We start from the raw sequence: 25449 nt of genomic DNA, 5'->3' as shown, positions 1-25449 counted from the left end.
GTCTCTGGGGCGTCATGAGACGTGAGAAATTCGCTGACATCGCGCAATTCTTGCCTTACAATCTGCCGTCTTGTAGACGTGACGTCATCCGCCGCCCGCCATGGTTTCAACACTAGCCACCATAGGGACGTCAGAGAGGCGACCGAATGTCGGCACTATCCATCGCATCTTTAGCATTTGAAATGTGCGATAAAGCTGCACCGCGCCAGGCACGGAGGTGAAGCTCTCTTTTCCAATGAGGAAATTATACACATATCTTGCTATATCTTTCAAGACGTGTCCAACTCTGTCCTCTTCAAGCATACGGGCATTCATTGCGTTGCGGAGCATGAATAATTCTTCAATGTACGTGGTACATGTTTCCGCTGAAAGCTGTGCCCTCTGAGCCATTGTCTGCTCTGCCCGCTTCTTCTTCAAGTTGGAATCTCAGAAGCACTTCTTTACTTCTTCAACAAAACAATCCCAAGATGTGAACATGTCTTCGTGGTTCTCATACCACATGAGAGCTTCATCAGTTAGTGAAAACACAGCTTTGCTGAGCTGTTCTGTAATGTCCCAGTCTTGGCTATGGCTCACCCTTATATATTTCTTCAGCCAGTCGTCAACGTCCTCTGAAAACGTCCCGCTGAAGTTCGGCGGTACCCGGTAGTGTGGTAGGGAACCCATTGGTGACGCCCTCGAAGCACCGGGGCTGTGGCCCAGGGACATATCGATAGATGTCGGTAGGAGTCCAGCAAGGCGGCGGCTGCGGCGAAGCCCGGGTAGTAGTGTCTCCGAAGTCGAGTTTGTCGTACCCCGCACCTTCCACTGATCTGTTACGCACGCACCAAAGGTTTAAAAGGGGAGTTCAATAAGAGAAGATAGATGAAAGACAGTGGTGAGTGCCGAAGCAGCGCCGTCGTTATTTCCTTCTCTACTTTTTATTGGTTTCTAGTTGCATGTACACTTCGTAACAAGATAACAAGGCCTGTGTGGTGAGGTAAATTCCAAACAGCGATTGGAGAAAGCAAAGAAAAGTCTGAAAGTAAGATCATGCTTGATATTTCTTCAAGGTTATGGCCACTCACGTAACTATCTGCAGACCACCCATTTATTGCATGAAGCGTCAAGACTCTAACCTTTTTTTAGAAGCTCACTATTGCGAAAATTAATTCACACATTTTGTCACCATGCCATTGTGTACCAATGCGGGGTTGTAACGGTGTTTGGTGTTATACTGCACTGACATCATCCACTAGTCAACAGATGTGAAAATCAGTGAATGCAGCCTTCAAAGGCAGCTACAGAAGCAGGAAAACTTTGATGACCACACTTCTGTTGTATCGTTGAAGGCATGGTTCGTCGACTGTCCAAGCTGTGTACCAACAGGCTCAACACCACACGTTTCTACCTCATATTTCTTATCTATTAATTTCAAGAATATCTGAAAATGCTCAAACGTTTAATTTAGAACAGCCTAGGTTCGCTCAACTATTGTCGACAGGGATATTTGAATAGGCTAAATAATAAAGCTTGCACTCGCCACGTTGCAGGAATAATGGAGTGGAGCGAGCCATTTCGTGGGCCCATCAAGGTGCGCCGCACGCTGAGCATGGTGCCCACCTTTGGTGCTCTGCGAAAAAGCGCCATCTGCCATGACGCCAAGATCGAGGGACAACGCGCTGTCATGTAAGCCAATCTGTGTGCCTGTATTTCCAATGCTGGAGCCTTACAGTCGACGGCATAACCACCATTGTGGTCTAGTGGCTAAGGCACTGACTTGCTGACCCACATGCCATGGCAAAAAAATTTGGCCTTGGTGGCCACATTTTCCATGGAGAGGAAAATGCTTCACGCCGGTGCAATCAGATATAGGTTCACATAAAGGACCTAAGGGGGTCAAAATTTCCGTAGCTCTCCTCTACAGCGTGTTTCATATTTATATGGTGACTTGCAGAGGGTAAACCATAGCAATTATTACAATCGATGGTATAGATGAATGAAATTCTCACTCAGTAATGGTAGGAAGACGTGTGACGTTTTAATACCTACGTTCACCTCACTAAGACGCAGAATCCTTAGAATGGCTGCCTTGTACTCCGTCTCTTCACAAAGTGTTCCCATTTCCAGTGTCCGAAAATTACTTTGCAGTGCAGTCACCTCAAAACAATGTAGTTTTGTTCGCAAGAACACATTAGTATTTTTGGCCTATACTACTAATCCGTTCGAAAACAGAATGAGAGCAAGAATAGTAATATAAATATTTGACACTAATGGACCGAAAATAGATTTAATCGGAACAGCAATAAAATTTACTTGGTTAAATTTACTGATTTGACATGGTTGACTGCAACATATTGATACATATTTGTAAGGTAACTTTGCAATAACTTGAGTGAAATACCTCAAATATCATAATTAGGCAGCCTATCTAAAAACAGGCCGTGATTCAGTGAATCAAAAGCTTCCTAAATGTATTAATAGGCATAATAGGAACAGTGTTCAAATTATGCATAGTTTTACTCTCAGCTTTGCGGTAGGGCAGCACCTTAGGAAATGTACTTTTGAGGGAAAAATTATATTTTGAATTTAGAATTTTAATGTGCTCTGTTTGTTAAAAGGTAGGAAAAAAGAAGTATGTATTCACAGAAAGCCATATGAAGGTTACAATTTTCGCAACGCATCGTCGCATCCAAAATTGAGACTTAAAATATCTCGCGTAAGAACGCGAGCCATTTTGTCGTAAATCTATCTTCGTATATATTTATTATGGCTTCTAAGTTATCTGAGTTGTAAAGCTTGGTAGACATGATGCCTTGATGTGCTTTAAAAGTTTCAGAACAAAGCTGCGGCCCTAAGTTGTTTTCGCTTGGCTGTGTGTGGTTTTTCGTGTGCTATTTAGAGCATTTGGACTTAGCTTTGATATTTCAAAAGGTTATAGTACTTCATTAAACACGATGAAGATTATGATGAAAAAGAATCGCCAACGCATGAGAGAGATTTGAGAAAGAAAAAGAAAATGTTACGACGCACTTCTCTACTTACCTTTGGGTGAGGGGGACGGGACGGCTTAGCGCCTTTCGCGATGGGGGTAAGGAATCAATATATCAAGCTTAGATCCGCCACGGGGCACGTGGATGATAGTCGGCTGAAAATGGAAAACGATCTAGAAAGAAAAGAGGTGTGGTTCAGCTCGCTCAAAAAGACATTGTGCCGCTTCAAAGTGGATGCCAAGTTATGTGCACAATGAACTTCCAACGTTAAATGCGATGGCGTTAAGATGCTTGTTTTGCAGAAATGGCGGAGGCGGCGTGGTTGGTTGAAAAAAGTTTCGGGCACTAACGAAGTTACTTGTAGTGCATTAACAGTAACTGTAGGTACTTTTTAAAATAACTTGAAACTGTAGCTAGTTACTTGTAAGTTAGAAGACTTTGTAAGGCTGTTAACTGTTACAAAAATACCATTAGTTATTTTATTTTTATAATATATTATCCAACAGGAACACTCGTTAAAGATTAAGGGTACATGCTTTTCAGTCATTTGAAAAGCATGGTATTCCTTTACCATATACTATCCGTCATTCAACTTTCCACAAGGGAACTCTCTTCGGAGTGTAACAGAGGAAGAGGAGATGAATAACACTTTATTGGAAAGATAGTTCAGGAGTTTCGAGCCGGCCGCTTGTCTGCGGTGACTTCTTCTGCCAAGTAATGACGGCTTTTAGCAGGGAACTGTGTTAACTTTTCACATGTCACTTCTGAGGAAGCTAACAGAAGCTGTCTCGGTGGAGCAAGCTTCTGGCATTCCCAGATGTGACTTTTGCTATGACATTTCAATGCAGTATGTTGACAGACTCATTTCGCAGAAATTATTGTATTGGCGTCGTCGTCATTGGTCGTGAGAGAAATATCATGATCTTGTCCGTTAACATAGTGTTACGTGAAGGCACACGCGAAAATAGGCGTTTGAAGATATATTTACACAGCGTAAACGCGCCGTCCAAGATGGAGAACAAGAACTGCGCCCTGCACGAAGATTACGTCCTCTTTGTCGGCGCCTATCTAACCGCTTTAGTAGGACATTGTCTCACAACATAACCCCCGGGTGCTGAAGCACCGTCTTAATGCTTTCTGTGATGCTGCCGGGTGGTAAAGCTTAATGCGATATACATATATAATGTCTGTAGAGAGTGAAGGGAAGGAGGAGGAAGCCTATCTCGTAGGTCACAGTTGTCCCCTGGCGCAATACGCGGTAGGGTCCCGAGTAGCAGGAAAGCGGTTTTTAAGAACTTCCTACGCGCCTAGTCGGAGTCCACAATAGCACAAGAGAACCTGGAGTAAAGGAAACTTGACGATTATGGGAGTTGTAACGCTGCAGCTGCTAATCTTGCGATGCTGAAAGGCGCTGACGGGCAACGTTTCGTGCTTTTCGAGCTCTTGTGATAGCATCGCGGACGTATTCGATCCTCGAGTCGTCGGCTTTCAGAAAGATGGTGTCAAACAGTAAAGTTGGATCACGGCCAAACACGAGATAGGTGAAAAACCAGCTGCATTGTGCCGTGAAGAATTATAAAACACGTCGAAGGGCAATGCAACGTTCGAGTCATGGCGATTGGACGATACGTACATGGCGAGCATATCAGTTAAGGTCCGGTTGAATCGCTCAGTCAGTCCGTTAGTTTGCGGGTGGTAGGCTGTCGTAAATTTATGTTTTGTCTCGCAGGAGCGAAGCAAGTCGTCAATAACTCGGGAAAGGAAATAGCGCCCACGATCTGTGAGGAGTTGGTGTGGGGCACCATGATGAAGTATGATGTCGTGCAGAAAAAAATTGGCAACGTCCGTGGCGCAGCTGGTTGGTAGAGCCCGTGCAATGGCATACCGGAATGTGCGGTCCATCGCAACAGCTGTCCACTTATTCCCAGAAGTGGACGCCGGAAAAGGGCCTAGGAGGTCAATACCAAGTCGAAAGAACGGATCAAAAGGAACGTAAAGTGGTTGGAGGAGCCCAATAGGGCTCACAGAAGATTTTTTTTTGCGTTGACACTGGTCGCATGAGGCGACGTAGCTGCGGACCGAGCGTTAAAGACTGGGCCAGTAAAATCGACGTTGTACATGGTCATACGCCCGAGACAATCTAAGGTGACCAGCAGTGGGAGCGTCGTGGAGCTTGCCCATCACGCTCGCACGTAAGTGGGAAGGTACCACCAGGAGCAGTTCATGTCCATCAGGGCAGACGTTGTAACGGTACAATGTGCCATCCTTGAGCACGAACAATCGAGTAGACGGATCGGGTGCCACAGAACGAAGCTTCTTGATGATGTTACGAAAGACAGGATCTCGGCGCTGTTCCTCACGTATGTTGCTTAAAGCGGAGAGAGACAGGACACATGGCGCTTCACCGAACGTCTCAGGTGGGTCTTCTGGATTCCGAGATGAGCAGTCAGCGTCACGGTTTAAGCGGCCAGATTTGTAGGACACCGAGTAGTTATACTCTTGGAGTCGTAATGCTCATTGACCGAGGCGCTCAGAGAGGACCTTCAAGGATGCGAGCCAGCAAAGTGCGTGGGGACCGGTTGTGACGGTGAAATGTCGACAATGTAAATAGGGCCGAAACTTCGCTACTGCTTAAACGAGAGCAAGGCATTCCCTTTCGGTGATTGACTAGTTACTTTCACCTGCGAGAGGAGACTACTGGCATATGCGATAATGCAGGTGCAGCTGCTTTGATGCTGTACCAAAACAGCACCAATTACGTGGCCACTGGCATCGGTGCGGACTTCTGTAGGGGCGGCATTGTCAAAATGGGCCAGAACAGGTACCACCTGTTAGCAATGCAATAAGTGTAGGGAACGCCGTCGCCTGAGTAACACCCCATGTGAATGAGACATCTTTTCTCTGTAAGTTTGAGAGAGGAAGGGCTACTTCTGCAAAGTTGTTCAGAAACCGTCGAAAGTACGAGCACAGACCAAGAAAGCGGCGGGCTTCCTTGGTGCAGGTCGGTATGGGGAAGTTCCGCACGGCTCGCACTTTATCGGGATCAGGGCGTGCACCAAAAGAGTCACAAGATGACCCAACGTGGTTAGTTGCTGGCGTCCGAAGTGGCACTTTGACCAGTTCAGTTAGAGACCGGCATTGCGAAAAATAGCCAGTATTGACAATAGGCTGTTGAGGGGGGTCTCAAAGGTCGGAGAAAAGATGACGTTGTCAAGGTAACATAGACAAATTGATTGTTTGAACCCACGCAAAAGAAAGTCTATCATCCGCTCGAAGGTGGCCGGAGCGTTGCATAACCCGAAGGGCATGACCTTAAACTGGTGAAGACTATCGGGCGTGACAAAAGCGGTCTTTTCGCGGTCCATGTCGTCGACAGCAATTTGCCAGTACTTTGATCTTAGACCAATCGTCGAAAAATACTTTGCGCCGTGAAGACAATCCAGAGCGTCGTCTATGCGCGGTAACGGGTGGACGTCTTTTTTAGTGATCTTGTTCGGATGTGGGTAGTCAACACAGAATCGCCAAGTGTTGTCCTTCTTTTTGACAACAACTACAGGGGAAGCCCATTGAATACTTGATGGCTCAATTATGTCCCTGGTGAGCTTTTTGTTGACTTCTGCTTGAAATATGTGACGCTCGGTTAAAGATACGTGGTGTGGCCGTCAATGGACAGGGGAGGCATTGCCGGTGTCTATGCGGTGCTTTACAGCAGTAGTTTGACCTAGCAGACGGTCACGAAATTCAAATACGTCCAAGTATTACTCAAGAACGTGAAGGAGTGCGTCAGATGGATGCGGCAAAAGGTCTGACGCGATCATTTTTTTAACGTCAGCAGACGGGCTTGCTTACGAAGATCGAGCATGCGTGTAGCTACAGTGTCCAGCATCGTTCGAAGACAGAGCTGAGATGACGCATTCGTCAGAGGGAGTCAGCATGGCGTGGGCAACTCTACGCGGGAGCACTTGTGGACACAGAGCAAAGCTGAGCACAAGAATGAAGGCATGATTTGCAAGTAACTGAATAACAGTGTGTTGTGACACTGTGAGTCAAAAGAATGAATGTAATGGGTGCGAGCACATAGTCGCCGTCGGATACAGGTGGTGAGGTCATTGTGGTGATGCAGGTCACAGTTTGCGGTGACAAACGAACAGGCTCAGCAGAGCACGTACGAGCTTGGGTTGGACTGGGCGGATCAATCGGACACAGTAGGTCAAGTTGCACAGTACCAGCTGAACAGTCGATGAGGGTGGAATCAGTGGTGGGAGAAGTGGACAAAAGGTCAAGACTGAGGATCACATCATTCGTGCAGTGAGAGAGAACAGTGAAGAGAACTGAAGTTTGACGGCCGCTGATAGTAACGCGTGCAGTGTAGACGCTAATAACAGAAGCCGTACCACCATCAGCAACACGAACATTGCGTGAAGGGGCAGGAGTAAGGACTTCCTTTAAGTGGTCACAAATGTGCAAGCTCATCACAGAAATATGGGCACCGGTGTCTACCAAGGCTTTAACAGACAAACCGTTCGCTTCAACGCCGATCAGGTTCTGATTGGTAAGGAGCGTCAACAGAGGAATTGGAGAGCAATTCGTATGAGCAGCGTCAGCTCCAGGAGCTACAGCTGTTAGTTTTCCGAAGAAAACCGCCGGGCAGAGGATGGGGATGGGGAACGGGGCGGTGGTGGAGACTGGGAAAATCTACGTCGAGGTAAAGGTGAGTGACTGTACTGGGCAGTGGTTGTAGTGGTCGGGTCATAATTAGCTGAGCAATCACGCCGCGGTAGTTCCTGGCCATAGAAATGGGCTGGTGAGTGCAGGTTGGAGAAGCTTGAGTTCGCCCAATACGGTAAGGTCCGCGTGGTTCGGCAATGGCGGGAAATGTGTCCCACTCGTTCACATTGAAAGCAAATCGGCCTGTGTCAGGCGTCCTCCATGCATTTAGATCACGGTTGCGTGGAGCAGGGCGGCGATAATGCAGTGGGTGGCTGGAGGTATATGAACTGAGAGCGTCGAGGCGGTGCACAGAACAGACCGTGTGAATACCCGCGTCGGCTAGTTCTTGGCGAACAACGGTCTGTATTAGCAATATAGTCAGCTGAGGATGACTCGGTGCTAGTGCTCTTAAGGATATGGGTGATGTGGCCTCGATTTTGCGGCGTACGATTCTCGTAATGTCACCAGAGTGTGAATTGGGCTGGGTCGCTATACGGAAATCCTCGCTAGTTGACGTAGCAACAGTTTCGGGAAGGCGCGTAAAGTGGTGGGAAATGTGACGACTTTCAGCCTATTGGAAGCGTTGGCACTCCAAAATAACATCTTGCACAGTGGAACAGCCTTTGCACACAAGCAGGCTCAATGGATCGTCTGCGATGCCCTTGAGCACGTGCGTTACCTTGTCTGCTTCAACCATGGTTTGGTCAACTTCACGGCAAAGGGTCAGAACATCTTGTATATACGCCAGGTAAGACTCCGTGGACGTCTGAACTCGTGCGCCAAGTTCTTTTCTGGCGGCCTGCTTGCAACGTGCAGATTGACCAAACAACTCGCGTAACTTTGTCTTGCATACGTTTCAGCTCGTCATCGCGTCAACATTGTTATTAAACCATGCCTTGGCCGTTCCATGCAAATAAAAGATGATGTTTGCCAGCTATAAGGTTGGGTCCCACCTGTGGTTTTCGATGACGAGCTCGTAGACTTTAAGCCATTCGTCCACGTCCTCGCCCTCAGTTCCCAAAAAGTTGCCGGGATCGCAGGGTGGAGCAGCCACGAAAAAAACAGGGGAGGTCGGCGCTGTTGATGCACTGGGCGCGGCAGTGGACGAAGCGTCGCTTCTGGTGGACATATTTGAAGCAGCGACTAGACGTCCGCTGCGTAACTGCGTCGTGTGTTGTAACCCAGCACCTTCCACAAAAATGTTACGTGAAGGCACACGCGAAACTAGGCGTTTGAAGATACATTTACACAGCGCCAACGCGAAAGCGAAGATGGAGAACAAGAGCTGTGCCCTACACCAAAATCACGTCGTCTTTCTCGGCGCCTATCTAACCACTTTAGTGGGACATTGTCTCATAACAATATAATCCAAAAAGATGCAAATAAAATACGTAATCGAGATTTCCGTGTCCGAGTGAGCAACGAACCCAGGCCGTTTGTCTAGCAAGCAGGTGTTCTACCACACAGGTATGCGTAGCCTTAAAAATGCAGTGAAAATGACTTCATGTCGTTGAAAAGAGCGAAAAAACCCTACTCGCGCTTTCAATACACATGCGTTCTGCATAAAGGCTTCAAAATACGACTTGTAATATCGCATATACATTGCGTTGGTACAAGCATGAATTGCCATCGGGTGTCAGAACAAATGTTTATCATAACGAATTCGTAGTGTAAAGCTGGTTACCCATTACAAAATGCACACATCTACTGCATGTACTTTCTTAAGAACAAGCAGTTTGTGCATAGTAAGTTCAAAAACATTTCACGCGCTGAACACCTCGTGGTTTAAAGCATGCTACGCACTAGACAGAATGGAGGCATATACGAAAGCTTCCCTGACATAAGCGAGTTTCAAATTTATTGATTACATAGTAGTGATCGCCATGGAACTCTTGCTTTAGCACATCTATTCAAATCAATTACGGGTGAATAATACTTTGGATCGTCAATTTTTGTATTCTGTGTTACGAGGACAGTGGACATGGAGCTCGAGCAGAGAAAGTGCACATCAACGGTCGCTCAGCCCAAACCGCCATAGAGCAGTACGGCCGAAGACTCTTGTGAGAGAGTTTTGGCAATTTCCACCAGGTAGCGAAATCACTTTGATTATTCCTGTACCACAGTTTCGCCACATTGGTCAAGTAAAAGTTAGCATTTGCAAGCTTGTCGGTGGCGTTCCACGCATTGTAAGCGCTCACGAGTTCATATTAATCCAGTTGTCCACATCTTGGACGACTGCAATAATCCACATGGGTCGGTTGTGTTGCTGGAGTGCACCCGGGCATAATACAAGCAAAGGAGTGGGATCAGGAATGGCGCGAGACGGCCCCGGAACAGACATCTCAGAAGGTTGTGTTTGGCAGCGAAGTTCCAGCCGTTCCAGGGGGGGGGGGGGACCAGATGTAGCCAGCGCTCACTTGAAACGGGGTGATTTACTGGCAGGAGTTGGTTCTACGAAAGAGTGACTTATTTAGTGAACGGTTTGTTGATTGGTGTCGTTTCACATATCTCGGGAGCACTTACATCGGATGGAATCGAGAGAGTCGGGAGACGGGCGTGGCACGTACAACACACACTTTATACACACAAAAGATAAAAGGCGAAATTGGAAAACGAAGCAAACACTCGCTGACACAAAATTACCCCTATAACAATACAAGTCTGCAAACCAGTTTTAATTAGTCCCTATTCCTAGCCACTGTTCACAATCTAAAACGGCGTCACTACCGTTGCTCGCTCTTACTGTTCACGTCGGTTTCTCTCCGATGCCGTGTCGAGGTTCGTCATGTATGTCATTGACCTTCTCCTCGACCTCTTTGCTGCGGCCGTCGATTGGTCTCACCGATCGAACCACTCGTCGTCATCGCCGACGTCTCGGACTCCGTCGTCTGCTGCGGCTTCGCTAGGCTAGGCTTAGCCTCGCCATGGACTCTCTTTGTGGCAAGTACGCTCTGTCGACTGGTATGGGCTGTTGCCATTCCTGACGTATAGTGGGAGAGCTGCAAGACAACCAGAAACTGCGGGGCAGGAGGCGGCAAATCCGGGTAGGATGCGGCACATCCGGGCAGCATCGCTCGGAGTCTCGAAGGTGGACTGTCAGTCTCCGGGCCTCTCACGCCGACATCTTCAGAATCGGGCGGTCGTGCTGCTACCGTCGCGATAGCGACGCTCGTTCCCCACGTTTTTGCTCCTCGGCGTCCCAACACACAGTGCCAGCTCATCCTCTGTGATTTTTCCTCCCGGCCCGGGTCGTTTGCCTTGAGCCTTTCTCCGACCGATCTCTTGCGTCTACGTGACTGGTGCACGTGCGCTCGAGTAATTCTTCTCTCCTCGTGCATCGCCGCCACGCTTTCGCGTCCGGCTCGCGTCTAGTATCGCTCATTTACTCGTGACAGTTGTTTGGTTATTCCTTAAAAGCCCAGCGAAACCCAACACGGGGGATAGGCCATAAAACGTGCGGGACCATATTTAAGAGATAATATTGGTTTACCAACAGAATACACACAATACATACATACATACATACATACATATATATATATATATATATATATATATATATATATATATATATATATATATATATATATATATATATATATATATATATATATATATATATATATATATACGGATGTTTTAAATCATAAAGGCTAACTATGTATCGACCAGCGATCACAGTGCATAGTCTTTCTTTTTCTCTGGTAGAGCTCCATGTCCACTGCCCTGCAATCACTACCAGGCAACGAGGGAGTCATCCTGTTGACCTAAGCGCAGCCATACAGAGAAGAACCATGGTTTTATTTGAACCGACAGACATGTACGATTTCTTGTCCACAACGGCGCTTGTCCGGGGACGCACCCAGTGGCTTTACGAGGTAACTGACCGGTGATGCTTGGTGCAAAACCCAATCGTACCACAAAGAATGCTTGCAGGATAGTCCTAAAGGAGTAGGCGGAATCCATAACCACACCAATAAGTTGGCATGAAAACACAGGGGCCTGGTTGAGACATCGTGGCGATGTCTTTGGCGCATCTGGTTTTGTGACGGCAATGCACGGGCATGTTTGCAACATATTTCAGCACGTGCAGCTGCTCCTGACTTGTCAACTCTGAAAGGTCCAGCCGGTAAGGAAGAAATATGTCAACTATGAAAGATTGCTTGTGTGGATAACGAAGAAAGCAGAAAATTCAATGGTGCTCAGCGCTTCAGCGTTACAGGCATACATGACAAAAGGCGCTATGCTATCCCGACTGAAGCGGTTGGATTAAGTATACGTGGCAAGCATATCAAGAAATCACGTTTTAGTGACTTCCAAGTCACTGTGACATATTGGGTAACGAACATGCCATTGCAGCTGCTCGATCAGCTCACGAAGATGGTGAATACAAATATATTCCATTTTCAAGGACTTATGCTGCAATGAAAATCAGAAAATTCGCTAATCAAGAATGAATATCTCCGTGGAATGCTGAGTGCTTATGGTACAGGCGAATGCATAGGCTGGACACGTCTCATCGGCTTTGGCCTCCGTCTGGATTTTCTCGACTTGAGACAACGGTGAGTTGCCGACTGTAGCTTGGTATCCCTTTAACCGAAGTTTTTGCCTTCCAAATCGGCATGGAGGACAGTGCTGCTTGCGATCATTGCGGCAGCGATGAACGATAGGTCACGTTCTGTGTCACTGCCCTCGTTACAGCGTGCAAAGGCAGCAGCTAACTGCTGCGTTAGCTCGTTTTGACGGCAGACCCTTGTCAGAACAGTCAGTGCTTGAAAGGGGACATGATATGTCTTCGCGTAGAAAATCAGTGGAGGTTTTATTGAACTTTTTGCGTTGTATTGGCTTATTGAATAGGCCATAGCACCCCAGTTCATTTTTTTTCGCGCGTCTTTTTTGCTTTTCCTTTCTCATATTTCTTCCCCTTTCTCCCTTCCCTTAGAGCAGGGTACAAACCCGATGCTCCAATATTGTTAACCTGCATGAATTTACCTTACTTTATTCTCTCTCTCTATTTACGACTAAAACGCTCTATCATGCCATTAATTTGTGGGTGATAGGTCGTGATAGTGTGATGCATAGTACGACACTCGCGCTACAGCGCTTCAATTGCGTCGCCAAGAAAAACGCAGCCGTGGTCACTTAATAACACCCGAGGCACTGCGTGCCTCTAAAGGAGCTTTTGCAGTAGAAAACTTGGAACGGCTTAAGCGCTAGCAAGAGGTAACACAGCTGTTTCAGCGTACCTTACAAGGCGGTCGATAGCGATTGTAACCCCGTGGTTGCTACTCGAATACAGGAAGTAAAAGTCAATTTCGACACGATCAAATGCTTGAGCGGTATATGGCATAACGGTTGCAAGGAACGAAAAAGGGAAGTTTATTATACACTTAACTTGTAGTACACCAACGAAACATCAAAAACAAGTAAAGACAGTGTATACATCTTACAAATGTGCACCAAAATCTAATTGATCACTGAGTATCCAAATGTTACAAGTGAAAGGAAAATTAAAAAGAATCAAGTTAATCACATTTAACAGGATAAAACTTATGCATGCGTGCTAGAGTGGGCGCATGGCTAGTACGGGACAACTGGAAACTTCAGCTGTCCCTCTCTTACTTTGAAGAAACGTGTGTGCCATCGTCGAAGGAAGGCCTCTTCGCCGTGCGTTTCCAGCTGCTGATCTAGGTAATTCCACACAATGAGCCGAATTTTCTGTAGTGCGGGATAGGCGCCTCTGTGCGGCTTGTGCCGTACTTCTGCTAAACAGCGTCGCCGCCACAGTACGTACAAGGTTACTGTAAAGACCAGTCTTGCAAACAGCCCACGTTTTGTTCCCATGCGTGCCGTGCGAAAGCCAAAGAGGCGTTGTACCGTGTGCCAGACGCCCCTCGCCACCGAGCACTGAAACAAAGCATGTTGGGTCGTCTGTCTTTTGCCACAGTTCGGGCAGTGGTCATTTGGAATGACTCCCCAATGTGCTAACCAGTCGCGCGTAGGCAATTTCCTCCATCTTCTCAACCAATCGAATTCGCGCACCTGATTAGGTACGCGATTGCAACGCCGTCGTTCCCATTTTCTCGTGGAGAATGCTGTTTCTTCCTGTTTGCACAGTGTGCTACTTGTCGCCATTTCGCTTATTTCTTGTGATGAAACATCTTCCGGACTGCATGAACCTATTGATTCCACTGTTCTTTTTAAGCCACTGGCAGCTCTGTAAAACTTAAGTGGAATTTCTGCTCGTGGTCCGATGTATGGATTGGCCGTGAAAGTACCTTATAGTGTACTGCTCCAGTACATCATGAGCCTGTACCCGGGGTAGTTGCTGTCATCGAACAGCTTCTGTGTTGTTTTTGCAGCCAGTGCTCTCGTGAACGTCGGTATATCTGGGAGGCTCAAGCCTCCACGGTTTGTGGGAAGCTGTAAAAACTTCCTCCGTACCTTAGCTGGTTTCCCTTCCCAGAGGAAGGTCCCCGCCATAGCGGCGAGGCGTCCTGCAACCCGACGAGGTAGCAGGGCGATGTGTGCTACGTAAAACGCAAAAGCACATGCCTGTGTCTTGATGACTGTTGCTTTTGCCGTTAGTGACAGGTTAAAATGAGTGGCTGCTGCTATGCCATCGGTAGATCTCCCAAGCACGTCATCCCAGGTCTTTTTGATACATCTCCTTCCTCAAAGTAAACGCCTAACACCTTAACAGCTTGAACGTATTCTAAGTCTCCTGGCAATAGTTCTCTGAAGCCTCCAAAGCGCAATGCCTTACATTTGGTGGTGTTTAAAAGAGCACCAGACAGATAGGAATACTCACCAAAAATGTCAACAAATGTACTTTAGCTAGACAAGTTACGAAAAAATACCGAAATATCATCGGCGTATGCGACAATTTTGAAGGTTTCCTTGCCTGGCATCGGGAAACCCACTATGCGCTCGCAGTTTGCAACCTTTCTAATCAAAGGCTCTAGAGACAAATTAAATAATACCGGAGACAACGGACAGCCTTGCCTCACCTCTTTTTGAGTTGCAAAGCTTCTGGTCCTTTCATTGTTGAAATAAAGACAGCTTGAGAGGTCCAGATAAAGTATTTCTACCAGTCACACATACTGCTCTAAGAGGCCAAATATGCGCAAAATAGCGAAAGGATACCCATGTTCAACTCTATCAAACGCTTTGGCCTGATAAAGAGAAAAAAACTCCCAAGCATTTCTCCGAGGGTGAACATGGTTAAGTGCGAATGCACGGGGTGATGCTAAGAGGGGTATTTATTAATTGGCACTATTATATTTATTAAACACACTATGGTGCCTTTATGGTGTAATGGTTCCTGGGAATCGCAATTTGATCACACGGGGGAGTTTACGTTAACTCACTGGCGAATGCCAACGGATTTTAACTTTACTCTGGTTTCTGATGATTGTATGAGGTATGAAGACGGAACGTCCTGGTACTGCACATGACTGCAAGGGGGACACAATCTCTTCCAAGAAAGGCCGCAGACGCCGTAATAGCAGCGTGGCTACTAACTTATAGTCTGTGTTTAGAAGGGTAATGGGCCCCCACGATTTAGGATCTGACGGCTCCATAGCCTCTTTCAGTAATAGAATCACCCTTCCTTCGCTGAAGGACTGCGGTTTATGGCCATCACGCAAGAAAATATTCACGAGATCGGTGATCGCATCTCCCGAGATATCAAAGAAACGCAGATAAAATCCCGTGAGTATTCCTTCTGGGCCTGGTGACGTGGACATATTCATTGATTTTAGGGCGTACCATGCTTCTTCTTTATCAGTTTCTGCATATAATACTAAACAGTCTTCCAAGCCTGGCGATGGCAAACCTTCGCAAAAGGCTGAGAGTTTAGCAGTAAACTCGTCATCCTGTGCGTCATAGTCTGCGGTAAACAGTTTTGCAAAGTAGTCTCGGAAAACTTTTTGAACTTCATCCGGGTCATTAACAATGGTACCACCTTCTTTCAGTGCCTCATCGATGTAGCAGGGCTGGCATTGACGATCTCGGTTTCTTTGCGCATATGTCAAGTTTTCAATTTCATCTGTCGATAAGTGCATTTCTCTTGCGAGCCTTGTAGCCTGAGACCTCTGCTTTAGAAGATTTTGATACTTAATTTTTGTTTTGCTGAGTTTCTGCTAGCTTGGCGCAAGCTGGACCACCTCACGTGCTTGTAGGTTCGCTAAAAGGTCTTCGGGCACATAAACTCTATAAATTCGGCTTTGTTGAGTGCCACAAGCGTGGGTTGCGACGAACCCGACTCCATGTAGAGCTAACCACCCATCTGACAGCATGAGATCTTGAACTAATTGCTGTAGTTCTCTGGCGTAATAATTGTTGGCGCCTTGGCCGAGACCTGTGTTATGCTGGGCGGGCGTCTTGCGTCGCTGACCCGTAGGGCAAGACTCGATGTGCCAGCGTACGAAACGGTACGAATCGCGCCAGTAGTTCCGCACCAGCGATCGAGAATGTGTTTTATATGCGAAGCACTTTTTAGCGAACTTCAGACTTCGAGCGTATCTGTCTATCTAGCCGCCTATGACTTTTAACTCTCGTGGCCGTTTCGACAATAATATCGATGTGAATATTCGTATGGTATAACATATCAGTACGACGAGAATAAGTGGCTATTCATAAATGTATATCATTAATGTCATGATCTACAGTTCGTGGTCTTGCTGCTTGGTTTTGTTCCTATGGCATATTCTAAATGTGGTATGGTATGCCATGACTGCATGCCGAACGTAAAATACAGACTCTAACGTGGTAATCATGACATGCATGTCATGTAAGTCATGACTACAGGCCACGCTTATGGTGCGCTCACGGTCGTTTCGCTAGCTTCACTTATACCAAATTTGAAATGACGGGACGTGAATAGATGACGAAGGTATATGACTGCAGGTGCAAACATAATACTCATGAGATGCTTGTGATATAAGAACAAAGCAGGCGTTTGGTGTGTAGTGACACCAAGGACCCGAGCTAACGGGGGGGGGGGGTTGACTCCCTCCCACGCCTAGCCTTGCTTGGCTTTGCCTTGTCCGGGGAAAGGGGTATCCTGGGGGTTGAGCACCGGCTTCACGTAGACGGCACCCCTTTGGCACCGGCTTCACGTAGACGGCACCCCTGGGCTGACCGACCAGGGGAAATCGGCAGTCGCCTTATCCTGTCACTCTCCCTCCTGACCTTCGTCTTTTCTTCCAATCTTTCCTGTCATCTCCTCACTTCTGGTTACTATCATATTCCAGGTGGCAAGGGTTAACCTTGTGTATGTGCCCTTTCTTGGTCACATATTATTGGGTATAGTGGCTTTGTCCAGCTAGCGCGGGCATGCCTTGTGCTGCCGCGTCCCCATGTTGGGCTCAATGGTGGGCGGCTGGCTTGGCTGCCAAACTTATATATATTTTATGGCCTTTTTTTCATTTCCTAAACGGTCTGACCGCCCTCCTCCTAAGAGGGGGCGCATCGAAGCAACACTGAATGTATTTAAAAGCCGAAAGAAATTTTCCCGCGCTTCCATGTGATCCATAGCGAAACGCAAGAGAGATAGCAAGAGTTGTTTCTCCGTTTGTCGTTTCTAAATGTCTCACCAATACGCTAGGTCCAGGATATCATGCTACACGTATGGCTAGCGGGGACCTTCTTCTTGAAACCAAACCAAGATGCAGTATGACAACCTGACAAAACTCACCTCTTTTCGAACAACACCTGTATCTATCACACCACAAAGCTCCCTGAACAGTTCCCGAAGCGTAGTGTCTGATCAAGACCTAATTTACATGACAGACAGTGAGCTACTTGAAGGCTGGAACAAACAGCATGTAACGCATGTACAGAGAATTAAGATTAGGCGTGAGAACAAAGAAACCCCTACAAAGCACCTCATTCTTACATTTTGCACAAACACACTTCCAGAATATATCGAAACAGGCTACTTGAAGGTAAAGGTCAGACCCTACATCCCCAACCCCCGACGTTGTTTTAAGTGCCAGCGATTCGGCCACGGTTCTCAGAGCTGCCGCGGCCGTCAAGCCTGTGCAAAGTGTAGTTCGCATGAACATGCCACAGACAATTGTGAAGAAACCACTACACACTGCGCGAACTGCGATTGTGGACACCCCGCTTACTCTCGCACATGCCCTACATGGAAACATCAAAAAGTAGTACTCACACTGAAAGCAAATGAAAACATCTCGTTTATGAAGGCGCGCAAGCGTCTACTAGTGCAGGGATCTTCGTTCGTGGAGGTGGCACGAAAGGAGCAGTGCCACCAATATCCGTGGCACCTGCACGTACCACACAAAGTGGAGGAGCGGCGGCGCCATTCACCCCCTCAGCGGAAGTAGCGCAGGCTCTTCCGCCACCAAAAGGCTTGCACGCCCCCGGACCTGAAGCCCCAGGGCCTTCTGTCTCCACAGATAGCCCTAAGACCTCTGTGCCTGCACGCGTAAACCACGAGCGGGCATCTAGCACCTCGTCCGAGGTGATGGACACAACAGCAAGTCCTACGGTGTCTTCGGCGCCGAAGGACAGGCGCGGCTCTTTGGAGCGCGCCAGAAAATCAAAAACCATCATTACGGGGCCGGACAAGGCTTCTTGACTGGACGCAATAATTCTTTAGTACACACAGCACTCATTTACAATAAAAATGGATACACAAATAATATAATGAAACGTAAGAGGGCAGCTTAGAAACCTCGACGATATCCAAGAACTCTTACACAAACATTCCCTAAAACTGCTGTGTGTACAAGAGACACTTAAATTCCCAAAACATCAATTTTCTACGTCATTATGTAATATTCAGAAAGGACCGCAATGACGCTGTAGCGTCATCTGGTGGTGTGGCCATTATCGTTGATCAGGGCGTAGCATGTACACATCTACCGCTACAAACATCCCTTGAGGCAGTGGCTGTTCAAGCAGTTCTTTTGAACAAAGTTGTCACCATCTGCTCTCTTTACATACCTCCACAGCACCGTCTCGAAAAACACGAATTCCAGTCACTGATACATGAACTACCAGAACCTTATGTGATCCTTGGGGACTTGAGTGCACATAATAGTCTATGGGGCGACTCTTGTTGCGACGCACGAGGTCGTCTAATCGAACAGTTCCTCTTTTCTTCGGGTGCTTGTCTGTTAAATAGAAAAGAGCCAACATACTTTAGCCTCGCCAACAAAACCTGCTCATGCATAGATCTCAGCATTGTGTCCCCATCGTTTGTGCCCCTACTCCAATGGAAAGTGATCAACAATCCTTTCGGAAGTGATTGCTTTCCGATCATTCTAAGTACACCACTAGAAAAAGGTCCTCCACATGTTCCCAGATGGCAGACAGACAAAGCGGACTGGGAACAGTTTCACAACACTACTCGTTTAAGTTGGACTGACATATGTAGGTTGAACATAGATGAAGCTGTGCAGTACTTCACTGCTTTTCTTACTGATGCAGCAGCCAAGTGCATACCACAAACATCCGGTATGCCGGGCAAGCGACGCGTGCCATGGTGTAACACTAAGTGTCGAATGCGCGGAAGGAGCAGAACAGGCCATGGAGGTTGCTTCGGAATTCACCGACAGCCGTAAATCTTGACAGCTTTAAGAAAATAAAGTCTCAAGGCAGGAGAACGCGTCGGCAGGCCAGAAGAGAAAGCTGGCACAAGTTTTTATCAGGGAATAATTATATACACAAGAGACTAAAGTCTGAAACATGGTTCGTAGGGTAGCAGGAAGACAAGTACACTCACTCCCACTCGTAAACACACAGGATGACAGCCTGGAAGATCAGGCGAACTTCCTTGGTGCACACTACGAGCAGGTGTCTAGCTCGTCACACTACACTGAAGCTTTTCAAAGATATAAAGCAAGGATAGAAAAGCAGAAACTAGAATACAAGTGCACAAATCACGAGGCATACAACCAACCTGTCAACTTAGTTGAGCTACAAACATCACTAAACTCTTGCAGTAATTCCACCCCAGGATATGACCGTGTCACATATGAAATGTTGAAAAACCTGCCGTTCAAAACGCGGAAAACTTTACTCTCTCTATACAATGCTATCTGGCTTTCTGGAACCATTCCTGCTTCATGGAAAGAGGCTATTGTTATCCCTATTTTGAAACAGGGCAAGTACCCTTCCTCAGTTTTGAGCATAGGCCCATTGCACTAACCAGCTGCCTTTGTAAACTTTTTGAAAAAATTATAAACCGCCGACTTTTACTTTCCTTGAAACACACAATCTGCTTGACTAGTTCCAGTGGGGGTTTCGAGAGGGTAAATCCACCACCGACCATCTTGTACGTATCGAGGCACAGATTCGAGACGCCTTCATCCACAAACAATACTTCCTCTCAGTGTTTCTCGATATCGAGAAGGCATACGACACAACATGGCGTCTTGGCATATTACGAGACCTGTATCACTTGGGTGTGCATGGTAGAATGCTTTCCATAATCGAGAGTTACTTGTCCAATCGAACACTCCGTGTCCGTGCAGGCAGTATTTTCTCCCAAACATTTGTCCAAGAAACGGGAGTCCCACAAGGTGATGTACTTAGTTGTACACTTTTTATTATCAAAATGAATTCCTTGCACCTGTCCCTCCCCCGCAGCATGTTCTATTGCACATATGTCAATGACGTCCAGCTTGGCTTTAAGTCATGCAACCTGGCAATGTGTGAGTGGCAGGTTCAGTTAGGTTTAAACAAGGTCTCCAAATGGGTAGAGGAAAACGGATTCCGACTGAACCCAGAAAAAGCACGTGTGTTTTGTTCTCCTGAAAGAGAGGCATGCACTCAAAACCCGACATTGAACTGAACGGTCAACGCCTGTCTGCTAATTCGGAACATAAATTCTTAGGCTTAATCTTGGACAACAAGTTGACCTTCGTACCACACATCAAGCATTTAAAAACAAAATGTTTAAAAGCCATGAATGTTTTAAAAGTGTTGTCACGTACTACGTGGGGTAGCGACAGGCAATGTCTCATGAATCTGTATAGAAGCCTTATTCGCACCCGCTTAGATTATGGGGCCGTTATTTATCCCTCTGCGACTCAATGTGCTTGGAAGATGCTGGACCCCGTGCACCATTTGGGCATCCACCTTTCTACGGGTGCTTTTGCGCACCAGCCCCGTAGAAAGCCTTTACGTTGAGTCAAATGAGTGGTCGCTTCATCTGCAGATAACTTACATGTCCTTTGTATATTTCCTTAAGGTGAAAGCAGACAAGAAGCACCCTGCATACTTTACTACTAATGATTTGTTGAGCTCCATTCTGTTTCAAAACAGGCCTTCGATGAGGCAGCCCTTCTCAGTTCGCCTGAAGGGTCTAGCTGAGGAAACTGGAGTGACACTTGAACACAGTTTAATGGCTCCTGTAGCATACCCGCCACCATGGCAGTGGCAGACTATAGGCTGCAATGTGTCTTTCCTAGAAGTTACAAAACATGCACCTATTGCCCATATCCGAACATACTTCCTGGAACTTCAACACAAATACACACGTCCTGAGTTCTTTACAGATGCCTGCAAGTGTAACTCCTCTGTGTCCTACGCTGCTGTCGGCCCATCCTTTTCGGATACTGGCCCTCTACATCCTGGCACAAGTATCTTCACAGCGCAAGCTTAAGCGATACTTGTAGCGGCTAAACACATCAAACAATTACAATTACAAAAGCAGTAAATTATATGGACTCCCTCATTGTGGTCACGGCTCTGCAAACCCTTAAAAACAAAAAAAACCTGTCCTTGTCTCACTTTACTCTATTTTATGCACACTCTACACACTCAAACAACATGTTGTAGTGTGCTGGGTGCCAGGGCCCCGTGAGAACCAAGGCAACGTGATGGCGGATCAGCTTGCTGCATCCGTCCACGAAAGCACTGCCACTACCATATGAATCCCGGCCCTTGATCGGAAGCCGTCTCTCAAACGAACGCTCAGGGACTACTGGCAGAGCAAGTGGGATAGACGCACACAAAACAAACTACACGTTGTTAAGCCACACCTTGGCCATTGGCCGCCAGTATCAAAATCACGTCATACAGGGGTAATACTAACGAGGCTCAGAATAGGACACACATACACGACACACACATATCTTTGTCCGGTGATGATGCACCATTGTGTGACAGATGTTGTGAAGCACTAACAGTTCTTCACATTTTAATCCAGTGCAAACAGTTAGAAAATCTAAGAAAATGACACTTTCCATTACCCTAATGACAACATATACCTTTACACCCCGCAATGTTCGTCGGTAGGGAACCACGTTTTAGTCATAAATCATTGTTAGCATTTTAAAAGAAATTCGTAGTTTTCATATATATATCCGGGCATTCCGTAGCACGACCTCTCCAGAGAGGTTTTCGCTGCGGTGGCTACACTCAACAAAGCACTTGCCTCACGGCCCTTGGACGCAAGGGTATGAACGAGTGAGGCACTTTTGCTAATGCCATACACGGCCACCACCGTTTTCTATTATCACCAACTTTTGTCATACATTCGCACCACACACACTTTCCACGGCATGGTCATGATTTTATGACTTGTATGTTTTTACCTGCCTTACCGCGAGGAAATTTGTGGCCCTAATACAGCCGCTTATCACAATCATTGTCCACATCTTTAGTAAGATGAACTGGCGATTTTAGGCCGTGAAATGGCCCTTGCGCCACAAAACATCAAACATCATCATTGTATGTAAGAACATGACTACACGCCACGCTCATGATGCCGTCGCGGCCGTTTCGCTAGCTTCACAATACCGAGTTTGGTATTACGTAACGTGAATAAACGACGAAGGTAAATGACACGTCCAAACATAATACTGATGATATGCGTGTAATGTGAAATGCAGGGTTCATGATGGTTTACGTGAAAATTTTTCTAGCAGCTGCAAGGACTTTCAAGTTTATGTATGCAAACTTTCAAGGACCACACTGTGCTACAAATTCAATAAACATGTGTTCTAGCGAAGGATAAAGGCTTGAAATAACAAGAATTCATCAAAAAAGGGTAACATCATGGGAGCGGACATCAAAAACATGACTGCAACGATATTTTTTGTTGTAGACAACTTTCACTGATAGTTTCTTAAAGTTGCGTAGGTAATCACTTTCAGTATAACGCAAGTTGCAAACCTTTATTCAGATAGGAAAACTAAGAAACAGTTATTAGGCAGCGCCTTGTTGCTTTTACTGAATTTTCATACCAATACCAACTATCTCCTGCTGCTTGGTCTTGGCAGTGCCAAGGCCAAGCAGCAGGAGCAGGAAATAACTATTCTCAGTATTCCTGAGCCTGTTTGATTTGATGATGCTCCTCAGGTCACTAATTGGGTCAGTCTTTTCTGCATGGGAGTCTGATGTAACGGTGGCTTTTAGTTTCTTTTTATATTTTGTAAAAACTTCAACTTCCTGCTCATTGTAACATTTATTATTCTGTTTCTCAGCCTCCTGTACCTGCCTTTTCCCAATTTTAAGGTATGCGTGGTGTTGGTTCCGTGCAAAAGCTACTGATGTTCTCAATTCTTTTGTGATGGGCACTTTACATATGCCACCTCTTACATTTAAGGCATCAGAAAGATTGCTATGTTAAAAATGCGACAATATATCTTAAGAAAAAAAAAACAAAGAGAAATCAATGATTATTCAAGGATTTGCAAAAATGTCAGCACTTTCAAGACCTTTAAAATGAACTTTCACAGCAAAGGGTTTTCAAGAATTTGAAGGACCCGCGTGAACCCTGGAAACATGACTACATGCTATGCTCTTAACGCGGTCGCGACTATTTCGCTAGCTATACGTATGAGGCGTTTTTTTGTTTTGCTAAAAAAGCCAAATGAATTTTCAATGAAACTGAGAAAAACTCCGTTTTTTGTTCTGATAATATGGTTGTACCTGCTCAAACAACGTTTTTCCGGAATGTTCCTTTTCTTTAATTACCACATATATATTGTCGCTAAAATCTACAAAACTATTCTCAGTATTGTAATGTAAAGTTTGCATCTGTATAGATTGAAATATTTCATTTTGACATGAACTAGCTTGTAAATTAAGTGTAAAAAAGTTTAAATGAACGGTATATCAATATTTAGCGATAGAATTGACATCATACGTGTGCTCACGTCGGTGCCGTGCAAGACGCATGGGTGTAATGGCGATTACTAGACTTGAAGAGCGAGTGGTCCTTTCTGGCAAAAGGCGTACTATTCGGGATTGTTATCAGTCTTTTCTTGTTCCTGGCATCTCTCGAAGGTCTTGAAAAGTGTTCCAGTTAGTTTTATGCCATGCCATTTCTGACCCTTTTTTGTTTAGAGAATACATAGACACCTAACATCTTTACTTTATGCTTATTTAATGCTAATATACCGCGTCGGAGTGAACGGACGAGAAGGCACTGCTGCGCTAAGTCGGAAAAAAATAACTAAGATACAAAAAGCACTAGGTAAGTCAGCCTCTTACTTTTTACAATCGAGTTTTGTCATTGAACATCATGTCTTTCAGTAAGTGCCAACTTGAGCTAGAAAATCTTGTTGTAAAATGTAAAGACGATAATAAAGCAACTAAGACACAAATTAAACATTTTGGGTGGGGCCATTTTGGCTGTTTTGGTTACGTTTGTTAGCGCAGTACTGTGTTAACGAATGTTGCTCACTTTGAAACGGTTGTAGCACTTCGTTCAGCAGCGCCCTCTGTTTCCCGAACTGTGCGTTTGCTCCTGACCCGGTGTGCGGTCGCATTCGCGGGCGATGTGCCCCTGCGCGCCACACTGAAAGAATGAACGACAAAAACCACGCCGGCTCGATCGTAAGTCGCCTCGATCAGGTGGTCCTTGCTCCAGGTTGCGCCGCTCATTAGGCCTCGTGTCGACCGCGCTTCTGCCGTGAGATGTCACGCGCGGAGGCGGCGTGGGCTGTGCGAAGCGTGTAAGCGTAGAGGTCCAAAGCAGGGTCTGACAACTGCCAACCGCGTGGTACGTGCTCATCAGCGAACGATGCTGACTCGTTACCGCTAAACGCTTCTGAAGCTACTGCGCCGCCTTTTCACGCTCAGCGAAGCTCAATTGACTGCGCTGCGGGCGGAGGTGGGCGATTCAACAGCGCTGGGTGGATGTCCCCTTGTACGCGCTTTGCCTCGGTGGCGAGCTATTCTAGGTCTGCATGCGAACTCGCATCCCCTGAAGTGCGCGCAAAAGTCGGGTGCGCTTATCTCGTAACGCGCTCGACTTTTTCTGCGTTGGTGGCGTGAGGGCTGGTAGGTATATGGGGTTTGACGTCCCAAAACCACCATTTGATTATAAGAGACGGTGTAGTAGAGGGCTCCGGAAGTTTTGACCACCTGGGGTTCTTTAACGTGCACCCGAATATGAGCGCACAGGCCTACAACACTTGCGCTTCCATCGAAGTGGCGTGAGGGTTAGCGAGACGATACAGTTAGTTCATCGCCCGTACATACTCGAGCAAAGATTGCTTAGAACATTTTACAAACAGAGCAAACAAGACAGAGATGAACAGTTGTGAACGTAAGAACAGTACAGAAAATGAGAACAATTATCCACCACACAATGGATGTCAGAACTTGAACTTATCAAGAAGAAATGCTAATAATGCTTAATAAAAAAAGCTAGCGATGAGGACTCGTTAGGCATTGTGTTATAAGTTGTCAATGATGCCAAATAGTCAAAATATTTTCTCTAATCAGAATGTACTGATAATACAATAAATTATTGGCTACAAATCTTTTGGTAATA

The sequence above is a fragment of the Rhipicephalus microplus genome, chromosome 3 (genome assembly GCF_043290135.1).
Source record: "Rhipicephalus microplus isolate Deutch F79 chromosome 3, USDA_Rmic, whole genome shotgun sequence".
Classification (NCBI taxonomy): domain Eukaryota; kingdom Metazoa; phylum Arthropoda; class Arachnida; order Ixodida; family Ixodidae; genus Rhipicephalus; species Rhipicephalus microplus.
Note: the sequence above shows the minus strand (reverse complement) of the source record.